Source organism: Topomyia yanbarensis, chromosome 3 (genome assembly GCF_030247195.1).
Source record: "Topomyia yanbarensis strain Yona2022 chromosome 3, ASM3024719v1, whole genome shotgun sequence".
Classification (NCBI taxonomy): Eukaryota; Metazoa; Arthropoda; class Insecta; order Diptera; family Culicidae; genus Topomyia; species Topomyia yanbarensis.
The window spans coordinates 398,006,923-398,030,522 of NC_080672.1; the positions used below are offsets into that span (position 1 = coordinate 398,006,923).

Sequence of the window (23,600 nt, forward strand, 5' to 3'; positions counted from 1 at the left end):
AAGCACGCCAGCCTTCACCATAAGCTTCGTTACAAAAAACACCCGCTCTGCTGCCGGAAACCGAAGATGAGATCGGATGAATTACTTTTTTCGAAATGCGAGTGGCGATTGCGTGCAAATTTGTCTTCGATTTTGGACTTTTCTTTGATACCTTCGCTTCCTTCGCTTCTGAATAGTTTAACTATTTGGGACAGAACGGTCCCCTAAAGACCCATGATTGTTTATTTGTGTATTGGACAATTTATCAACACTGAATGGTCTTAAATATTCAAGATCGATTACATTTCAATAATGTTCGACAATAGAAGTAAGCCAGGTTGCAATGGAATAATGGATAAATTGATTCCAAATTCGTATTTTTTTACGTTACGAACACCTGACCGTGAAAAATCATGTACAGGGAAGACCCGTTTTTATAAGCCCCCTGATGTATCTTAGGCTTGCAAAATCGGGACATTGATAAAATCTGGACGTTTTTACTTTCTTTTTGATAAACCGATGCTGTTAAATTATTTTTTGTAGTCCTTTGACATAGCCTCATAAAAGAGTTATTATTATTCAGCATAGTGCCAAATTAAAAAAAAAAAAGCCGTGTGGTGTCCGGCGGGCTGAAATCTTTTTGCACTATTTCAACCAAGAATAGAACCTCTGGGAACTGCTCCCATGTCGTAAGAGGCGACTAACAACATGCTAGGAGTTCCTAGGCCGAGGTTTTGTTCCGTACCGAAGACTTAATCTGGGCGGACCTTAAGGTTTTCCATATTACCCTCTTTCCAGTCTGTATTTAGTGAATCACTGACATATACCTTTTCTGATTCGCCTTTCTTGATTGTGTACCAACGTTTTAAGTTTCTTCTGGCGGTTGTATATTAGCCGTAAATGACGAAATCTAATTCTACACTAAGTAACAGAATATATTAATATACCGGCACTTCCACGCCAAGGTTTAACTTCCAAAGCTTTGGCTTAAAAACCGTTTTTAAAAAATGGAAACTTTCATGCAGGAAATTTATTGAATTGGCCTAAGATGGAGCTGTCGAATTTCACAAAAAGCTTTTTATGTTGCAAGTGATCTGTAGATGTGTTAAATTAGGTATTTTTCTATTATATTTGAAACCGTCTACCGACAAATCTACATTTACGAATACCTCCAAAAGTGACTTCTTGAGGTCTCATGAAGGCCTGACACTAGCTTTATGATACTTTTGCTTTTCTAAACAGTAATAAAAATCTCAACATTCAAGAACTTCACTTTGTCAGAAAATGTAGGGCCATCGGAAGCTAAAACTTCGTAAAATCGCACTCCTGGTCCTTTTTTTCAGTGCAGTACTCTACGTCACTCGTTCAAATTTGCACCGCTCTTATGGTAGTCGGTATTTGCTAGTATTACTGTTCTCCCATCCATTCTGGTAGTCAAACGGTGGGATAGCAAAATTCTTACAAGTTTCCTATCTCATGCCTCCACGCGATTCTAAGTCTATTGATGACATTTGGTCCTTAGACCGCAGAATGAGAGGGTGCGAACAGAATGAGAGGGTGCGAACAGATCTAGTCGAGAAAACATTGCCGTAAAAATGAATAGTTGATCGGAAATTAGCCCCAATACGACTAATCTGACTAGTATCTATGAACACGGCTCAATACGTATTGAAAATTCGCCGCGTCTGTTTTTATGAACCTAATTTAAAGCTCCGTTATTGCTAACAAGCCCGTGCATCAGATTAACAATCCTTTATATTTCCCTTCAGTGTTCGGTATTATCGCTCGTATACTTGTATTCCACAAACAATCCGATATGGAAAATAAGAAATACTTTCCTTGATTTATAACATCTCGCGCTATTTTTGCCAGTATAATATGCTGTCACTTGGTAGTTTTCAAGCCAATAAATATATCGTAGAGAAGAAGTAGCGAGTTCTGTCCAAATACTGTTGCAATAAATAGTGATCCGGCCCATTACGCAGATAAGATTAGCTTTTCCAGGCAATACTCCCACGATCGGCTGTGTGGAGTTCAAATTGTTTTTGTTTAGGGAACATAGTATACTCTCGGTAGCCGGCTGCCCAGAGTTTAAAAATAACCAAAAACTAAACAAGATCATCTCTTTTTCGAGTGATCGTGCACTCGAAGACTAACTAAACAACTACCTAATAAAATATGCTTTACAGGTCGCATCGTTTGCTTGGAGCGAATCCTAGACCTGATACCCTTCCAAACCACCAACTCCGCGACACCTATGGAAGAGTCTGATGAATCGTCGTCCTTCCGTTAAGTAGGTGGAGCATCAACACTTCCTGTCTACCTTATCCTTTATCCTTCCCCGTGAACGATGGAGATGGGGGCGGCCGGCAATGATGGCTATCATGCTGTTGAGGTTTTAATATGGGTCGGATTGGTATGAATTCCTACTTACCACTTCCTAAGCAACTCTTATTAGATAATCAGCAGTCAAACATGATGAAGTCAGTGTGCAATCCGCCAAAATCATCGTCACAACGCAATGCAAAAAAAAAAAAAAAAAAAGCATAGTGCCAAATTAAAAAAAAGATCTTTATATGTTGGAATATTTTGCATTATTAAGATAAGGAAAGAATTTGACTAGTTCCAGATGCTAGAGCCCATTAAACGAATTTTCATGTTAGGTTGATAAAATCGGGAGCAAGTGAAATCGGGTCCATGCTGTATGTTATTATTGTGTTCATTTTTTCCGTAACACCTGGATAAGACTTTTATTTGTAAAGATTTATTTCTATGAACTGCAGTCATGGTTTCTGCTATGTTATTACCAAATCTTTTTTTCTGTCCGAGAGCAAGTTCACAACGTTATGAACATTATTCTTAAAGCCATTGTTTACTCGTGGTTTCATTAATTTATTTGGGAACATTGTTTGCCGTCAGACTATACAACGTGAACAGATTCATGATTCATTGCATTTTGATGATGATCTGATTTTCGTTTGTGAATTTTTTTTTATATATTTTTTTCTATTTGATTATATTGTTTTCTTTACATTAAATTTCTAATTTAGTATATTGGGTGTTCAGTAGACTGCCCAGGAAAATGATGAATTTTTGAAAAATCAATCGGCCCACCCCTGAGTCGATTTCTAGTCCCACCAGGAGTATTTGCACCAAATTTGAAGCAAATCGGACAAGTCTAACTACCGGACCAACGTGTCTGAAGTTTGTATGGGAATTTTCAACAATTTACATGGAGAAAACCAACCAGCTCGCATTTTCGCCGCTAGGTGGCACTGTATGCATCGTATTATCACTGTAAGTGAAAATAAGAAAGATAATTTAATTGTCTACAACTTTGTCGAAGACTGCCAGTAAATTCGGCTTTGTTAAAAGAAGTTATTAAACATTTAACGAAGTGATGTCTGAGTCAGTTTTGCATGGGGCCTAGCAGTGCATGGTTGTGTATCAGTACTCGAGTCCCGCGAACTATATATTTTTGTGAAATAATGGTTAGATTTAGCTGAATAGTATGATTACAAGAATTGTAGTAAATAATTCGAGCTATGTTTTGGTAAGAAAAATTTAGTTTCACCTGTGGTCGTATAGAGGGTGCCACCACTAACTTTTCATAGAAGAGAGTATCAAGATGTTCGGATGAAATACTGAAAAATGCCTGCTCTATAACTTTGTAGAAGACACCAAATTTCTATCTCTCTCCGTTGAAAAGTTAGAGTTGGCGCCCTCTATGCGGTAACAGGAGGAACTAAAATGTTCTAACCAAAGCATGACTCGTATTATTTACTATAATTCTTGTAAACATACCATTGAGCTAAACCTAACGATTATTTCGCAAAAATGTTTAGTTCGTGTGAATCGAGTACTGATACACCACCATGCACCATGTTAGGCCCCATGCAAAACTGACTCAGACATCACTTCGTTAAAAGTTTAATAACTTCTTTTAACAAAGCCGGATTGACTAGCAGTCTTCGACAAAGTTGTAGACAATTAAATTATCTTTCTTATTTTCACTTACAGTGATAATACGATGCATACAGTGCCACCTAGCGGCGAAAATGCGAGCTGATGGGTTTTTTCCATGTAAATTGTTGAAAATTCCCATACAAACTTCAGGCACGTTGGTCCGGTAGTTAGACTTGTCTGATTTGCTTCAAATTTGGTGCAAGTACTCCTGGTGGGACTAGGAATCGACTCAAGGGTGGGCCGATAGGGGTCATTTTTTCCTGTCACTCTAGTGTTCAGCTACAAGTGGTGACTTTTCATCCCTATTGTTTACATGATTCAGTTAATTATTATTAAGATATAATATGCTTTTGCAGTTAAGTATATTTTTTGAGTAGGATGTTTTAAACCTACTTGTCTTGTGAATAAGGAGCGAAACAAATCTAATTTCTAATGTTTCTATGTTTGCGAGTCTGTGCAACTCATTTGTGCTAAAACAGGGAGGACGCTTCAAAATCATTTTCAAAATTTTATTCTGAATCCTTTGAAGCGTTTTCTTCCTAGTAGAACAACAACTTGCCCATATTGGCACTGCATATAGCATTGCCGGTCTAAACATTTGTTTATAAATTAATCGTTTGTTCTTTACGCAGAGCATAGAATTCCTATTTATAAGAGGGTATAAACATTTTATATATTTGATGCACTTTGTTTGGATTCCTCCAATGTGATCCTTAAAAGTGAGTTTTTTATCGTAAATCAAACCCAAGTATTTAACTTGATCTGACAACGTTAAATTCAAACCATTAAATTTAATAATATGGTTATTATTTGATTTAAGAGAAGAAGCTCTTGGCTTATGCGGAAACACAATCAATTGTGTTTTTGTCGCATTAGTGGAAATTTTCCATTTTTTAAGGTAATCATTGAAAATATTCAAGCTTCGTTGCAGTCGACTGCAGATAATACGAAGACTCCTACCAGTAGCTGAGATGCTAGTATCATCACAGAAAAGTGACTTTGTATAGCCTGTAGGTAGATTTGGAAGATCAGAGGTAAAAATATTGTATAGGATTGGTGCGACGCTTGATCCTCGAGGGACGCCTGCTTTAACGGGTAGCTTATTAGATTTACAATTCTGATAAGAAACCTATAGGGTACGGTTAGAAAGATAATTTTTAATTATCTTTATTATGTAAATTGGACAATTGAAATTCCACATTTTGGCAATTAATCTTTTGTGCCAAACACTGTCGATAGCTTTTTCGATATCTAGAAGAGCAACTCCAGAGGAATAGCCCTCTGAGATATTTGCCTTTATCATGTTAGTTACTCTCACAAGTTGATGAGTAGTTGAATGTCCAATACGAAATCCAAACTGCTCAGGAAGAAAAATAGAATTCTCATTGATGTGTGACATCATTCTAGTTAGGATGATTTTTTCAAATAATTTACTAATAGAAGAGAGTAAACTAATTAATCGATAGCTAAATGCTTTTGCTGGGTTTTTATCTGGCTTCAAAATAGGAATAACCTTGGCATTTTTCCATCTTTCAGGTAAGTATGCTAATTCAAAACATTTGTTGAATATTTTGACCAGGTATCTCATGGAGATTTCTGGAAGGTTTTTAAGAAGAATGTTAAAAATTCCTTCATAACCTGGAGCTTGATATTTTTTAACTTTTTCATGATGAATTTGATCTCATCATAGTTTGTTTCCACAATATCGTCTAGAGACAATACTTGATTTGAAACGTTTTCATATTTTTGTAAGACTTCGGTTTCAATAGGACTCACAACGTTGAGATTCAAATCATGGACGCTTTCAAACTGCTGAGCAAGTTTTTGAGCTTTTTCTTCGTTTGTAAGCAGTATGTGGCCACCTTCCTTCAAGGCTGGAATTAGTTTCTGAGGTTTCTTAAGAACTTTAGAAAGATTCCAGAAGGTTTAGAATTTGGCTTGATTTGTTCAACCTCTTTCGCGAAATTTTCATTTCTTAAGAGTGTGAATCTATGCTCAATTTCTTTTTGTAGATTCTGATAGATACATTTCACAGCAGTATCACGAGAACGTTGATATTGACGTCTTCGAACATTCTTCAAGCGAATCAGAAGTTGAAGATCGTCGTCAATAATAGGAGTATTAAATTTTTTCTGTGTTGTTGGTACTGATAAATTTCTAGCATCAACTATAGAATCACTTAACACTCGGAATACCAAGGGGGTAAAAAAAATGGGAACGCTTACTTTGACCGGTCATATCTCAGCTGTTACATAATCGATTTTAAATCTGTCTTCACCAATATAAAGGTATGTCTTTTGTGAACACGTCGAATTAAAAAAATAGAAGAATAGAGTTGTCTACCGTAAGTTACAGTAAAAAGAGTATAACAAAGTCAGTGAGAAAAAAATGGGAACGCTTCTTTGACTTGCCATATCTTAGCTGTTTGGTCACCAATTTTAATTCTTTCTTCACCATTGGATAGATAAATCTTTTATAAAAACAGTGAACAAAGAATGATGGAAAACAAATTTGTGTATCTGAAGTAATTGTAAAAACAGTAATTGAGAGTCAGTACAGACGAAATGAGTTTTTCTGTTCAAACAATCGTATCACGACCGTTTGTCAGCCAATTTCAATTTTCCTTACACCAATGCAATCCTTAGAGCTTCTAGACTTGTAATATATGCAATAAATAGTAGATTTTCAAAAATTACTATACTTTTTCGAGTTTTTAGGAGATAGGATTTTTACAATGTACGTGGCATACGGTTGATTGAAATTCTTTGCGACTTGTTAGATTTACGGTTTGAAAATTACCTGTTTACTCAATAGTTCTACATATTATACATGGATATTATTATATCAAAATGATTGCACGAACGTGGAGAAACACATTATTGTATGTAAGTTACTAAATAATAGAGTGTGTTAGGACGGTTCAGTACATACGAAGAAGCTCAGAATTTTAAAATATTCGTCATATAACTTTAAATTTGAAGCGATGACCTATACATTTTAATACACCAGTCGATTGTAATTGATGGCGGTCACAATTTCTGAAAAAAACACATTTTTATATTTTCTCAAAAAATAGCCAAAAGTACGTAAAAGTACAGAAATTTCATTTAGTTGGCAAAAAACGTCGAATTCAAAGTGATGGCCTATACCTTTTTATATACCAATCAATTATAATTGATTTTGGTTACAATTTCTGGAAGAACAATTTTTATATTTTCTCAAAAAATAGACAAAAGTACGTAGAACTACAGTAATTTCATTTAGTTTACAAATAGCTTCAAGTATTCAAAGCTATCACCTATTCCATTTATACACCAATCGATTGTAATTGATTTTGGCTACAATTTCTTAAAGAACAAATTTTTATATATTCTCAAAAAATAGCCAAAAATACGTACAAGTACAGAAATTTCATTTAGTGGACAAATAACTACGAATTCTAAGGGATGATTTATACTTTTTCATACCAATACCAATCGATTGTAATTGATGGCGGCTACAATTTTTGAAAGAACACATTTTTATATTTTCTCAAAAAATAGACAAAATACGTAGAAGTACGGAAATTTGATGTAGTTGGCAAATAAGGTCAAATTCAAAGTGATGACCTACACTTTTATATATACCAATCGATTGTAATTGATTTCGGCTACAATTGTTGCAAGATAAACTTTTCATATTTTCCCAAAAAACGACAAAAATACGTAGAAGTACAGAAATTTCGTCTGATTGGCACATAACTACAAAATTTCCGTACTTCTACGTATTTTTGGCTAATTTTTGAGAAAATATAAACAATTGTTCTATCAGAAATTGTAGCCGCCATCAATTACAATAGATTGGTGTATAAATAGTGTAGGTCATCCCTTTTAATTTGCAGTTATTTGTCAATCAAACGAAATTTATGTACTTCTACGTATTTTTGTCGTTTTTTTAAGAAAATATAAAAAGTTTATCTTGCAACAATTGTAGCCGAAATCAATTACAATCGATTGGTATATATATAAAAGTGTAGTCATCACTTTGAATTTGACCTTACTTGCCAACTAAATCAAATTTCCGTACTTCTACGTATTTTGTCTATTTTTTGAGAAAATATAAAAATGTGTTCTCTCAGAAATTGTAGCTACCATTAATTACAATCGATTCGTGTATAAAAAAGTATAAATCATCCCTTAAAATTCGACGTTATTTACACACTAAATGAAATTTATGTACTTGTACGTATTTTTGGCTATTTTTTTAGAAAATATGAAAATATGTTCTTTCAGAAATTGTAGCCAAAATCAATTACAATCGATTGGTGTATAAATTGCATAGGTGATAGCTTTGAATACTTGAAGTTATTTGTCAACTAAATAAAATTACTGTAGTTCTACGTACTTTTGTCTATTTTTGATAAAATATAAAAATCGTTCTTCCAGAAATTGTAACCAAAATCAATTATAATCGATTGGTATATAAAAAGGTATAGGCCTTCACTTTGAACTCGACGTTGTTTGCCAACTAAATGGAATTTCTGTACTTCTACGTACTTTTGGCTATTTTTTGAGAAAATATAGAAATGTGTTTTTTCAGAAATTGTAGCCGCCATCAATTACAATCGACTGGTGTATTAAAATGTATAGGTCATCGCTTCAAATTTAAAGTTATATGACGAATATTTTAAAATTCTGAACTTCTTCGTATTTACTGAATCGTCCTAACACACTCTATTATTTAGTAACTTACATACAATAATGTGTTTCTCCACGTTCGTGCAATCATTTTGATATAATAATATCCATGTATAATATGTAGAACTATTGAGTAAACAGGTAATTTTCAAACCGTAAATCTAACAAGTCGCAAAGAATTTCAATCAACCGTATGCCACGTACATTGTAAAAATCCTATCTCCTAAAAACTCGAAAAAGTATAGTAATTTTTGAAAATCTACTATTTATTGCATATATTACAAGTCTAGAAGCTCTAAGGATTGCATTGGTGTAAGGAAAATTGAAATTGGTTGACAAACGGTCGTGATACGATTGTTTGAACAAAAAAACTCATTTCGTCTGTACTGACTCTCAATTACTGTTTTTACAATTACTTCAGATACACAAATTTGTTTTCCATCATTCTTTGTTCACTGTTTTTATAAAAGATTTACCTATCCAATGGTGAAGAAAGAATTAAAATTGGTGAGCAAACAGCTAAGATATGGCAAGTCAAAGAAGCGTTCCCATTTTTTTTCTCACTGACTTTGTTATACTCTTTTTACTGTAACTTATGGTAGACAACTCTATTCTTCTATTTTTTAATTTGACGTATTCACAAAAAACATATCTTTCTATTGGTGAAGACAGATTTAAAATCGATTATGTAACGGCTGAGATATGACCGGTCAAAGTAAGCGTTCCCATTTTTTTAGATCCCCTTGGTAGTCCGCGTAACTTTTTACCCCCTTGGTATTCCGAGTGTTAAATTTTGTAATACCGTATCAATGTCAGCTTTATTTTGTAAATCAAGGTCACGATTGAAATTATTCTCAATATTAGTTTTGTACCTTTCTCAATTCGCTTTGTGATAATTGAACACTGAGCTAATGGGGTTGGAAACAGCTTCTTGAGAAAGTGAAAAAGTTACTGGAAGATGATCAGAATCAAAGTCAGCATGTGTAATCAATTCGCTACAAAGGTGACTTTGATCTGTCAAAACCAAATTAATTGTTGATGGATTCCTTACGGACGAATAGCACGTAGGACCATTCGGGAACAAAATTGAATAATAACCAGCAGAGCAATCATTAAAAAGTAGTTTACCGTTGGAATTACTTTGAGCATAATTCCAGGCTCGGTGTTTAACGTTAAAATCACCGATTATGAAGAATTTCAACCGATTTCTTGTAAGTTTTTGTAAGTCTCCTTTCAACAAATTAATTTGCTCGCCAGTGCACTGAAAAGGCAATTAGGCTGCAGCAATAAAAATGATACCAAGATCAGTTTCAACTTCGATACCCAAACTCTCGATCACCTTGATGTCAAGAGACGGCGTAACGGAATGTTTGATCCTGCGATTAACCGCTATTGCGATTCCTCCGCCGAATCCAACAATTCGATCATATCGATAAATAACAAAATTAGAGTTACTCTTCAATTTAATATTTGGTTTTAGAAAAGTTTCGGTCACAACGGCTATATGCACATTATGTATCCTCATGAAGTTGAAAAATTCGTCTTCGCACGTTTTTAATGAATGAGCATTCCAATTTAATAAATTTAAATGATTATTTAAAGCCATTGTTAAACTTTAATTTCATTACAATTTTGTTAGCAAATTCCAACCCTGCTTGAAAAGCTTCAAACATGGAGTTTAACAAAGCAATCATCATAGGTAACATAGAGTCCTGCAGGTATTTTAATTTTTCTTTCGTTACGCTACCTAGATCCATTGGACTAAAGGAAGCGTTGGGTGCAAACGAGTTTGTGGGCGTGGTAACGGTAGCCGTTATTTTGGCCTTGTTACCTGCCACTGAAGCATAAGATGACACAATTGTAAAATGGTGTGACGGAGGTAGAAGAAGTTGTTAATCTATTTTGAATCGGATTAACCCGTTTGGACGTGTTTTCTTGAAGTGTACCTGAAGAAGTACACTCCAAAAAAATCTGAATTTTATCGTTGACGTAATTGTAAACATGACACAAATCAACAAACCGTAATTTACGAATTGACGGAACATTACCGTGTTCCATTTAATTTTACATGAAACATATACTTTACATGCGCAATGACATAAAATTACACTTCCTACTATTCAGAACAAACGCTGTATGTGGAGTAAAATTACATGATTTACGAAATTAAACGTCATGTAAAATTAAAATCAAACGTAAAACTAAGTTATTTTTGATGCTCGTATATGTCAGGGTCAGGAGACGTAAATTTACATTATTATTTCTAAGTGTGTAGGCACATTTTTTATTTGTTGTTTTTGTTGTCTAGAACGAGAATTTACAATTTTTTCTCGAACAGGACAACCCCAGAAATTCGATTTATGATTTTCGCTACAAATAGCGCATTTGAAACTTTTTGTGTTTTTTTTTCACCGGACAAGTATCTTTCGTGTGCGATTTATCACCACAGATCATACATTTGGAATCCAAATGACAATTTTTTGTGCCGTGCCCAAAGCCTTGGCATCTACGACACTGGGTCAGATTTTGAATTTTGCCCCCAAGTCGTCTATAATGTTCCCACTTTACTCGCACGTGGAACATAAAACGTGCTTTTTCAAATACTTTCAAAATATTAGCCTCATTAGGGGCCGTACACTAATTACGTAAGGCTTTTTTAGAGCTTTTAAATCTCCCCCTCCCCCCAGATAAGAGTTCGTAAGACTTTGGTGAACTCCCCCTACATAAGATCTTATCATGTTTATCGTAATTAAAAAATCGAATTGTTAATTCACCAAATAATAAGATAGCGAAAACGATATGTATAGAATTGTTACAAGAAAACTCATGACAAAATTTAACTGTAATCATCTGCAGAATTTGAATTGCATGCTAATCTCGCCCAGTAGAAAGAATAACTGTTGGCAGATATTCAGTAACTCCAATTTGGTCCACATGATCTGCTTTGCTATATTCCACTTCCTTTGAATCTATTTTCTTGTGATGTAGAATTTAAAAGAGTTTATAACCTCTTCTGGCATGAATTTATTCTGAGTTCCAGCTGTGACGCTTATCGTACGCATAGCTCCGAGTTAACCATCTTCGAATTTTTTTTGAATTAAAATACAGTTCACACTCTGGAAATATTCGACATTCAAGATCTTTGACAATCGCATGTTAGAATTTTTTCCAGATACCTTGCGGGTTTGAATCGAACGTTTGAAAAGAACAAAGTCGGTCTAACAACACGAAGGGTATCAACACTTCTTAACTTGTAAGGCATATTGTGACTCCAGTTCCCGAACAGAACAATGTACAACCAAGAGCCAAAAAATCAATCTTATTGTTTGATATACAAGGATTATATGGTACAAATGAAAATAGTTCCCTTTTCTTATTAAAAAACATATTTTCCTTATGGATTTAATTCTTTAAACTTGTTTTATGATATTGCGTAAGAAAGGACAAACCCTCCCTCCCCCTCAGATAAGAATTTGTAAGATATTTTGAAACTCCCCCTCCCCCCATATGCCCTTTCGTAATTAGTGTATGGCCCCTTACTATATACCTATTACAAAGATTCTCGAAGAAAAAGTGCAAATAATAACTCATTGCGTTCAGCAAGCAAAATATATTAACATTAAAAAACGCTTCTGCAGCCTGATTCTAGTACTTTATTGAAAGTTTAATTTTATTTTACATCAAATTGTGGGAGTGATAAATTGTCGTATGTATTCAGGAAAGGTATTCCGAGTCACTCTTTTCTAATATAATATATCATTTATATTAGAAAAGGGTGACTCGGAATATATTTCCTGAATACATACGACAATTTATCACTCCCTTCAATAGACTCCCTAAGTATTGATCTACAGAAGCCGTTACAGATCGTGATTTATCACTATCATTCCGACCCTAGCCGATCTGTGGCTGACTCACCCTTTTCCAAGAAACTGCAAACCGGAGCAATCTGCAAACCTGCCCCAACGTCGATTACATTATACCTATTATGATTTGTTACAAAAACACTTTCACTCCTACATGTTTCCCCCCCCCCCCCCATGGTCCGGTTTACTCGACGGGATCAGAGGAGACTCAGTGGCGCGGCCACCACGGCGTGACCAATAATCAAAACCGGATCTCCGACCCGGCCCCGCCATCAGCAGCGGGCGGAAGAAAAGCTGCTGGGACTGTTCCTTCCCCTACAGTTACCACAAGATCGATCGTCGTCGATTGTCCATAGAATCGCCAAACTCGGGGAATTTACTTTCGAAATGTTACCGAATCGTCAAAATACCGCTGGACAGCAGAAAGCGGGGAGTTGAGTCGAAAAAAAAACATACATTTTCGCGCCATTGCAGCCCCGATGCGAATGGAGGAGAAATCTGTTGGTATTTTTCTGCACAAGCACTTGACTAAAGGGCCGTTTCGATGATGTGCATTTTCATTTTTCATGATCTACTTAATGCATTTTAGTCTTTTGCTGTATGCTGAGGCAGTATTGGGTAGGGGAATTGGGACTAAGACGGACACTGCGGGCAACACGAATGAATATCTTCTTCGGATTTTTACATGTTTTGAATATGCTGTCAATAGTTTAGATACATTATCAACAGGGAAGAGCCGTTGTCATTTGACGGATTGAGAAAAAGCAGAAAATAGTGAAATAGTTTCCAGTACTCTTTGTCAATACAATGAGTACAATAAATTCAGATGCAAAAAGTGAACAATTTTACATAAACAAGCGAATACAACAGAAGTTGCATAACATTCCACTGACACAACCTGGATGAGCAGAACGGAAAATGGCGGAAAACAATGTTCAGAAAATATTTCGAAAGCGACGCGGAAAACCGAAATTTCACGGCCTTTTTCGGACAAAGCCATCAATACGAAGTAACGAAACTCTAAAATTTCGTGAAATTAAACGTAACTTCACTACCTGTAATATCATAATTAAAGCATTTGAAGGCGAAGGACTGAGCATTTTTCTGGGAGACCGAAAACTCGATTTCAAAAAGATTCGATCGAAAGTGGTTCGTGTTTAACTGGCGCTAATTTTATGTAAATGCCAGCTGTAAATCTTTAACTCTAGAATCGTGTAATTAATTGTCGCAAGGCAACGAACGGAACATTTATTCAGGATATTGTATATAAAGACTAATATAATGTGGAAATAATTTTACACTGTGAGCTGGTTAATGGATTGTTGGCTACGGTACATATAATTCGATTTGAATTGCCATTACAACGTTGTGGTTATGTCCCAGACATTACACATTAGACTGGTTCATTTTTTGACTTATAGCTCCACCAGGCTCTACTGATTCCTTTTATGGCCCTTAGTAATTGTGCAAATTTTGGTACCGATCGGTTGTGTCTACGGACCCTACAAAAATTTCAAAGCTTATATGGAAATTAGTATGGAAAATCGGTTAAAATTGAAAATAAATTCTTAAAAAATCACCTCATCAATCAATTCATGAGAACACTATATATTTCTAAAGGTATTCTTCTACAGAACACATTCGTGGAATATTGTAAGTGTGTGAAAATTCGCTGAGAAAAGTTATTAACTAAAGAAGCAGCATGACTTAAAACAACTGGATTTATTATTAATCATAGCAACCCTGTTTGAATAGCTGCATCTACCATACGGGAGTGGTGGATGGTAAGCCTAGTTTACACTTGTATACACATTTAACTCAGTCGGAGCCTATCTGATCTTTTTTCAGATCACAAATAATCCGCTAAGTATTCTACAGATTTCGAAAGACCTTTCGCAAAGCTGAATAGGCAAATATTTCGAAAATTCTCCCAAATAAGCCCAGAATTGTGATACTCTGTGTAAAACAAACGAATGATATAACTGGCGAAAAGAATTTCATAAAGGAGTACCGCGTCTACATGCCTCCCCACAAAGTTGAGATCAATGGTGTGGTCACCCAGTCGAGTTTGTCATGTGTGAATTTCCTGAAGCGCTACACTATTGGCACTATATAACTAAGGGGCTCCCAAAATTGCAAAGGTGTGAACGGATGTATAGTAATATGACAAAAACAATGATCGGGTTGAAGTTGGTATGGGAAAAAGTGTCGAGGTATATAAAGTAAAAATATGGTTACAGACTTTGCAACAAGGTAATGTTATGCGCGCAAGATGATCTGAGTTAGCTATAAACCGTTTGGTTACAATACCTCTCTTCCGTCATAACCAAAAGATCAACTTTACTTAATTCCTTCTTGTACTCAAAATAAATTTGTACATTAGTGTGCCATTCAGATATCACTCCAATAAAATGCTGATAACTTTTTTGGATTAACTGAGATCATTTTGCATTCATTTTTGGGCATTTTTACACTTACAATACTACCTAGTGGCAAAATTCAAAAAAAAAACGTGATAATTTTCCATATATTGAAACCATTTTTTTGCCATTCAAACATTCAAGCAACTTTAGAAATGAGTTAATGTTGCCCTAATTGAGTCAAATTTGGGGCAGAGTCTCGATGTGACAGTGTGATAGTGACTCAGGGATGCACAATATTTAAAAAAATGTTTAGAATCATATGCGCCCTAACATAGAGGTACCATCGATGAAATGATAAAGCATCATATCACGTGAGGTTTGTAATGGCAATTAGTAAGATGTTTCTTCTTCTTAGAGTTTACTGTTCCTTCCTTCGTCAACATTTGCTTCTTTGTGGTCATGGTGGTTGTTGGTTTGGACGCATTTAAAACAATCGTTTTTACCTCACTGTTGGTAGTGGCAGTTGGTTTCGAGGTACTGGGCGTAACAGTCGTTAAGTTAGTATTTCTTGCTCCCCGATTCGTAGTCATTAATATCGCAACCGTTCGTTGTTTAGCATGAGATTGTGAACCGGTATTGGTCGTAGGTCATAAAATTATCACGTAGGAATTTGCGCAGGGTGCATAGCCAACATTCTCTTACTACATGTACCATTTTGCATTGATTTACATTTCATGGTCTGGTAGGGGAAGATCGTATTTTGACCCCATGAATACCGTTCCGAAGACATGGAAAGAAGTCCCTCCATCCTTAACGGTATCCACTTCGCCGTGTTTTGGTAGTCTCACCGACTGGCGTAGGTGGTGAAATTGCACAGCGCTAACTTCTGCTACTTCACGCATCATATTCATCTTCCACATCGCGAACAGATGGTCTTACGTGTCAATTCTAGAAGTATGAAAACAGCACCACAATCTGGCCGCATCGTGGACTAAACTAGCTTTGGATTGTTACTGATTTTATCACAGAAATTGGCATTCAAACACGGCTAAAGCTATAGCTCTTTACCACACTGGATTAGGAACAATAGCATATCCTTGAGTTTCAGCTGTTCTCTGTACGTAGATTCATGTATGTATGGAGAACCAAAATTCCGGACACGCAATTGCATTACTGCAGGGAAGTTACATATCAAATGATATGAAGTTCGGTAATCGGATTCACAAAGATCCCATGAGTAGTACTCAGCACGCTGAATAGTAGCCATGTGATAATTGAGTTTGAAATGTCCAGTCAATGCCCTGGCTAGAATACTACAATTTGTCTGGAAAATGCAGTAAATTCTTTGACATTTTCCGACTCACATCCGGCAAAAAAGTCTTTGTTTGAACGCAAGTTTGCAATCTACGTCTATGAATTGGCATATTCGGATGCAGCCCAAGAGCGAATCTTGTGCTTTATCCAAATTATCGAAATCGGTAAAACTGGTTCAGGACCAACGAAGCCAGTCGCAGCGCTCGCTCTAACCAATTCGTCCGCCCATTAATTTCCGGTAATACCGGAATGACCGCGTACCCATAAACGGTAGATAGCATTTGAAATGCTGAGATCTTCGACTTGAGTTCGACATTAGGGTGTCCCAAAATGACATCATGTTAAAAAAGTCATCGGGCTCACTTCTTAAATGAAAGGTTAGGGTATTAGGACCACTTTCTTCTTCGGAGTGAGTTTGCTAAAACGCTTCCTACTGGTGGCGACTTTTGATTTTTTGAAAAATACGCCGATTTCGGATAAAATTTCAAATTTATGCCTGTTGAAGCGGTCCTGAACTGTCTTAGATATTTTTTCAGCATTTTTTATTTTTTTGGAGATCCAAACGGAGAAGTTTGGTTAGTTAGTTTGTACAAAATTTGAATTGTTAGAGCGGTATAGCCATTAAAACTTAGTAAAAAGTGAAATTTTTGGTGTTTTTCAGTATTTTTTCTTCAAAACTGGGTATCTACAAAATTTTAAAAGTATAGAAAACACTTTATATAGTTGAGCCGAATGTAGGGGCGTAATTTTGCTGAAGAAAGTGTATAGCTACGGCCAATGGGGTATAAGTTATTTACGTTTTTGTTGAATAACCTTTTGACATTTTATGATATTCATAAAAAATAACACTGTTCTACAAAATAAAACAACTTAAGTGGGCTTAGTCCGCATATTATTTTTCGGAAAATAAAAGGAAAATGATGAAAAATGGCGTTTTTCGTTTGTCTCTAGTACATCAGAATCGGTTTTTATGAGCATCTAACGATTTTTTAAAAAAATATTTTCTATACTAATAGCCACCTAGCGGGTTTGAAAATCACTAAAATTAAACAAATATGTCGAGTTAATGGCAAGTTATGGCGTATATTTGAAGGCTGAATTGATTAACGTACTTACATTTTATATATATAAAGTCTTATTTTCATGTTAGGAACTTTGAAGTGGAGAAAAATGCAGAAGAGTGAGGTGAGTGTTGAAAAACTGATATATACTGTTTAGATCACATAATTCCGAAATAGTCAAATTTGGGGCAAATATCCTCGAAAAAGTTTTACAACAGAATACAGCGCATCTTCTGACACAATCATTTTGTTGAAGATGCCTCCTAGAAGTAATTATGGAGAATTAACTCTTCAAAAAATAATTAGAGACTTGGCGTCATTAGCAAAGTTATTATTTTTATAACTTAAGTTACAAAAAAAATCATCAGATGCTCATTAAACCTCGTCCTGACATACTAAAGACGTACAGAAAACGTCATTTTTCATAATTTTCCTTCTATTTTTCGAAAAACAATGTGTGGTCAAAGCACATTTGAACTGATTTACTTTTTGGAACAGCATTATTTTTGATAAATTGCTAAAAATGTCAAAGGTTATCTAACAAAAACTTAAATAACTCATACCCCATTAGCCATAGCTATACACTTTCTTCGGCAAAATTACGCCCCTGAATTCGGCTCGACTATATAAAGTGTTTTCTATATTTTTAAAATTTTGTAGATACCCAGTTTTGAAGAAAAAATACTGAAATACACCAAAAATTTCACTTTTTACTAAGTTTTAATGGCCCTGCCGCTCTTATAATTCTAAATTTGTACAAACTAACTAACCAAACTTCTCCGTTTGGATCTCCAGAAAAATAAAAAAATGCTGAAAAAAATCTAAGACAGTTCAGGACCACTTCAACAGGCATAAATTTGAAATTTTATCCAAAATTGGCACATTTGTCAAAAAATCAAAAGTCGCCACCAGTAGGAAGCGTTTTAGCAAACTCACTCCGAAGAAGAAAGTGGTCCCAATACCCTAACCTTTCATTTAAGAAGTGAGCCCGATGACTTTTTTAACATGATGTCATTTTGGGACACCCTATTCGACATGCGATTACTAATTTCGATTTCGAATCTGTCGAACTAATTGCATTCAGAGCAGCCTGCCTGTCAGAGCAAAAATAGATTTTTGACGCCGCAAATTCCCTATTGTATGCCACACAGAATCGTGAATATTTCTGCTTGGAATACGATACAGTATCTACCAAGCGAATGAGACCGGTTAAATCTCATTTCACGACAATAGACTCCAGCACCGGCTCGGCTCTCCAACAAAGAACCGTCAATATAACAAACTATGTATTCTTCAAGTTGTCGCTCCATCCAGTCAGACAGTCATTTCTCATGAGTAGGAAATCTTACGTTGAAAAACTTTAAAAGGAAAACTACGTGTGAGTGTAAGGTAACTGAGAACAAGTGCATGCTCATCCCAAGTAACCATAGAGTCTTGTGTGGCTAATTGCACGATCTATTGGGTTAGTGTTCCAGAGCCCAGTCCCCTTTAGACGCAATGCGCAAGCAAGTGCTTCTTGTTTTAGGAACACATGCAGTGGTTTAATGTTCAAGAGCGCCTCTAAAGCAGCAGTGGACGATGTAGAGAACGCATCAGTCATCGCCATCAAGACCATCCTGTGAAGATGGTTTAACTTTGATTGGATTGTCATGATTTCTCCCTTCTGCCACCGAACAAGGCACACGTATGCTAGTACTGGTCTAACAATCGTTGTATAGATCCACTGAACGCACTTAGGTTTGAGTTCCCAAGATTTGCCGAAAGCCCGTCTACACTGGCCGAATACCGTGCAAGCTTTCTTGATTCTGAAATCGACGTGAGCTGTCCAATTAAGTTTTAAGTCAAGAATTACCCCAACGTACTTAACTTGATCTGCGACAATAATTTCAGAACCAAAGACCTGCAACAGACGAACTCCGGTTGTAATCCTTCGTTGCGTGAAAAGCACCATTGATGTTTTTTATTTGGATTAACTGATAGTCCAACATGAAGACATCATTGCTCGACAACACATAATGCTTGTTACATCATATCAAAAAATGTGTTAATGCAAATACCGGTGATCATTATATGATCATCATCTGCGAAACCATATGTCGGAAACCCTAGCTAATTGAGTTTCCTCAACAAGCCATCGTCGTCAAGGTTCTACAGAAGTGGTGACAGCACATCACCTTGAGGATATTCGCAGACATTCAGTTTCCTTATATTTACTTGTCATAACGATGAGCACAGATGTCGGTTGCCAGGCATTGCGTGTATCGATTTAGTGGTATATGAAGGGACTCCATGATCTCGTGCTGCTTCCAAAATGGATTCGAAAGACACGTTGTCAAAAGAACCTTCAATATCGAGAAAAACTCCTAAAATTGGTTGCATTTTTAAAAAAGCTTTTTCTATGTTGTAGACAATATTGTGTAACAGGATAGTAGTAGACTTCCCCTGCTGATATGCATGTTGCATTGCATGCAGCGGGTGTTCGATCAAGCTAACATCCAGAATGTAGTGGTCGATTAAACGTTCCACTGATTTGAGAAGGAAGGAGGTCAGACTGATCGGTCTAAAGCTCTTTGCCTTCTCATAAGTGACGCGGCCACCTTTGGGAATGAATTTTACTGTAATTTCCCGCCATGCTAATGGAATGTATCCTGTTGCAAGACTACAAGTAAAACCTTTTTCAAAATATGCTTTAAGTGTTCATATCCTCTTTGTAGCAGAACTGGAATGATTTCATCCTTTCCCGGGGACTTTTACAGAGCAAAACTTTCAATCGCCCATTTGATCGATTCGGTTGTCACAGTTCTACGAGAAATGTCCAAAATTAAAATTACCTGAGAAGTGCAGCCTGGAAAGTGTGTGTCAAAAAGAATGTTAAGTACCACTTCTTCGTCAGACGAGTATTCACCATTAGCAGTTCTGATCGAACTGACATGAAAGTCTTTCGATTTCGAAAGTAACTTACTTAATCTGCTAGTTTCGTAGAGACTTGAGACATTTGGGCAGAGGCTTTTCCAACCACTTCGCTCAGAGAATCGAATGGCATTTCTATATGCTTTGCGAGCCTATGTAAAAGGCTTCCGAGCCGTCCCTGCGTCTGCGGTTCCAAACTCTTGTTCATAACTTTTTGAGTCGCACAAGTTCGGTATATCGCCAAGTTCTAGAAGCACGCATAACTCGAAGCGGCTAACATCTTCGTAAGCTACTACTAAGAGTGAATTTGTTTTATCCATGACCTCATCAAAGTTACGTGGAGATTCAATCGTCGGAAGATACCCCCGAAACCTAGTCACCAAGCCCTCTTCGTAGAGGTCCCAGTTCGTAGATTTGGGATTACGATATGTGACGATATCTAGCGAGACGTTTTAATGATCAAAGACGATGTACTTATGATCAGATGACGACGGTACGGGGTCATTTGGGACGAACCACTTTGCTAACTTATGCGTAATACTATCAGAGCAGAGAGTTACTTCTAACACCTCTTCTCTGCCAACTTGTGCAAATGCTGGGCGATTTCCAACATTAAGTATGTGCAGATCTGTACTGCTTAAGTATTCCATCAATTCAGTGTCTCTCAAATAGATATCTGAGTTGTCCCAAATTATGTGGTGGGCATTTACAGCAAATATGCCGAGTAATAAACGTATTTTGGGACGGCTTAGGGCTTGTTGAGGAGTGCTAGATTAACGGAAAGTTTTAAAATTAAAACATGATCTCCCCAGCAATAGTTTTAGCTAGTGTCCGTCTAGTTACAGTAATCTAGTTTCAATAAAACTTGTAAATTGAAATACAAATGATCGAGTGTTTTCAGGATTTCGATTCTCTCACTGATAAAACGTCAAAAAGGCTTTTGATTTCATTCGGTTTTAGGAACGATGCTTCTTGAAGTCACTATTCAAGCTTGCCGTTTTGAGGGTTAAAACTGGTTGACGCCGCCGTTCTATTTATTGCTAAATTCTTTTAAATTCGTCTAAACGTTTAGAACAGTTACTGTGCTTAAAATACATCGAGAGTATTCAGCACAGACAGTTAGACCCGACACACTGGGTAAAAATAATTTTGAGTCCAGTAACCCTGAAGACATTACATTACATGAATTTCGAACTGAACACCCGCTAAAATTTTTCAGTTGTATATCATGGAGCTGTCAAAATTTTGCATCTTGCACTGAAACGCTCCTGAACATGCCTATAAAACACAGCTCTAAGGGCATGTTCGGGAGCGTTTCATTTTGTATAGGAGTTTCAAAGTAGAACTGGAACTGAAACATTCACATACCCAGCAGAGCGTTTTGCTTCATAATTTCGAACAGTTTTGTTTTAAAATTTAAAACTGTTATAGGATGCCGTTCTATTTGTTGCTGATTTTAAAACACGTTTAGAACTGCGTTTTAAATACATGCAAAGTTTTCATCACAGAAACTTAGACCACATAGACTGGAAAAAAATAAATTTGAGTGCAGTAACGCTGAAGGTATAGCGAGACATTAATTTTAAACTGAATAGAACATCCACTAAAACTACTGCTGGGGACAGCAAGTTCCAGTTTTAAAATTTTCAGTTTTATATTATAGAACTGTCAAAATTATAAATCTAAAACTGAAACACTCCTGAACCTGTTCTAAGGGCATGTTCAGGAGCGTTTTATTTTGTATAGGAGTTTCAAAGTAGAACTGAAACTGAGACATTCACATCCCCAGCAGAGCATTTTGTTTTATAATTTCGAACAGTTTTGTTTTATAATTTAAAACTGTTATACGACGCCTATTTGTTGCTGATTTTAAAACAAGTTTAGAACTGTGTTTTAAATACATATAAAGTTTTCAGCACAGACACATAGACCCGATAGACTGGTGCAAAATAAATTTGAATGCAATACGGCTGAAAGCATGGCAAGACATGAATTTTAAACTGACTAGAACACCCGCTAAAACTGCTGCTGGGGACAGCAAGTTCTAGTTTTAAAATATTCAGTTTTATATTATAGAACTGTCAAAATTTTGAATCTAGAACTGAAACACTCCTGAACATGCCCTAAACGGTGTATACCAGTTTTAAATTTCGAAACAGAACTGTTCGAAATTACAAAACAAAGCGCTTGACTCCTATATAAAATAATACGCCGCTGAACATGATCTTAGCATGCAGATTATGACGTAAAAACCAGCCGTCAAAATTGACTTTGAGGGGAAGTTTCGGACAAACATGTCAATCACAGTTGTTTATAGCATATACGATTGCACAAATTGTGGGTGTCTGTACAATGATCAGCTAATATTTACCAAGACATCCCCCATATTGTGTCGCAAGAAAAAAAAAAAGCATTTGGGATTAACGCTTTTTCTTCATAGTGGAACAAGCGTCACAGTGTACACTTGGCCACATCCTTACAATCGTGGAGGAAGGGAAGGAATGTTAGTTTAACATCTACTTGCGAAAGTGAACCCATACTGCTTTCATAGATGTTTCAAAAATAGGAGTTTGTGTTAGTAGGGCAGGTTATTTATAAGGATCTTATTCGACATTACATTTCACATTGCAACATTTCACATTTCAGTGCAAAATGGATGTAACTTACCTCGTTTAGCTCGTATTTACAATAAGAAAATCATTTGGATAAAATATATAAACATTGAAAAAATAACATTACACAATTCCACCTGCTCTCAATTAATTAGGGTGCAAGAATTCTCCTCCATCATCAGTGAAATCGTTGCATCTACTAGTCATTTATAGATGGCGCTACACTACGGGCAGGGTTGCCACTATTTTTCAAATAATATCTGGCAGAACATTGAAAAATGTCTGGCAAAATCTGTCACTTAAAAGCGACTTCAAAGTTATCGAAATTTATCAATCGATTTTTGATAATTTTGGGAAAATATGCCCCAAATTTCCAAAATGTGTGTGCAAACACTTCTATAATTAAAAAATCTGGCAGAATTTTTTGGCTGAATTTTAATAAAAGTGATGTTTCATAGCTGATACTCGGAGGATATTTCCCCGAAAATCAGCTAACAAATCTCACTTTACTGAGCTATCAGTTTCTAAGTTTACTTATCACACGTCTGTTATGAAATTGCCGAGCCGAATTGAGTGTGTATGAACTGGACTTAGACGGCGCTGATGGTTGGGTGGTAAGCGTGACCGCCTCTCACCCCAGTTGGTCTGGGTTAAATCCCAGTCGAGGTCGGTGAGACTTTTCTGAGGTGAGAAAAATCTGATGTCACACCTTCCTTCGGAAGGGAAGTAAAGCCGTCCATCAGTTGATGGGTCGATATCTAGTCCAGATAGTGGGAGTCGTCACCTTTCTGGCGTCGGTGTTTGGTCTCGTAGCCGAAATAGGCCGACGGAAAATAACCAAAAACTAGAGGCA

The 23,600-nt window shown here is 36.2% G+C and overlaps 1 protein-coding gene across 1 annotated transcript in view; it reads left to right on the forward strand.

Annotated features, from left to right (window-relative positions):
• The window catches only part of LOC131693561 (mucin-2), a 96,559-nt gene that overhangs the window by 40,535 nt on the left and 32,424 nt on the right, over positions 1-23,600 (forward strand). The window lies entirely within an intron of this gene.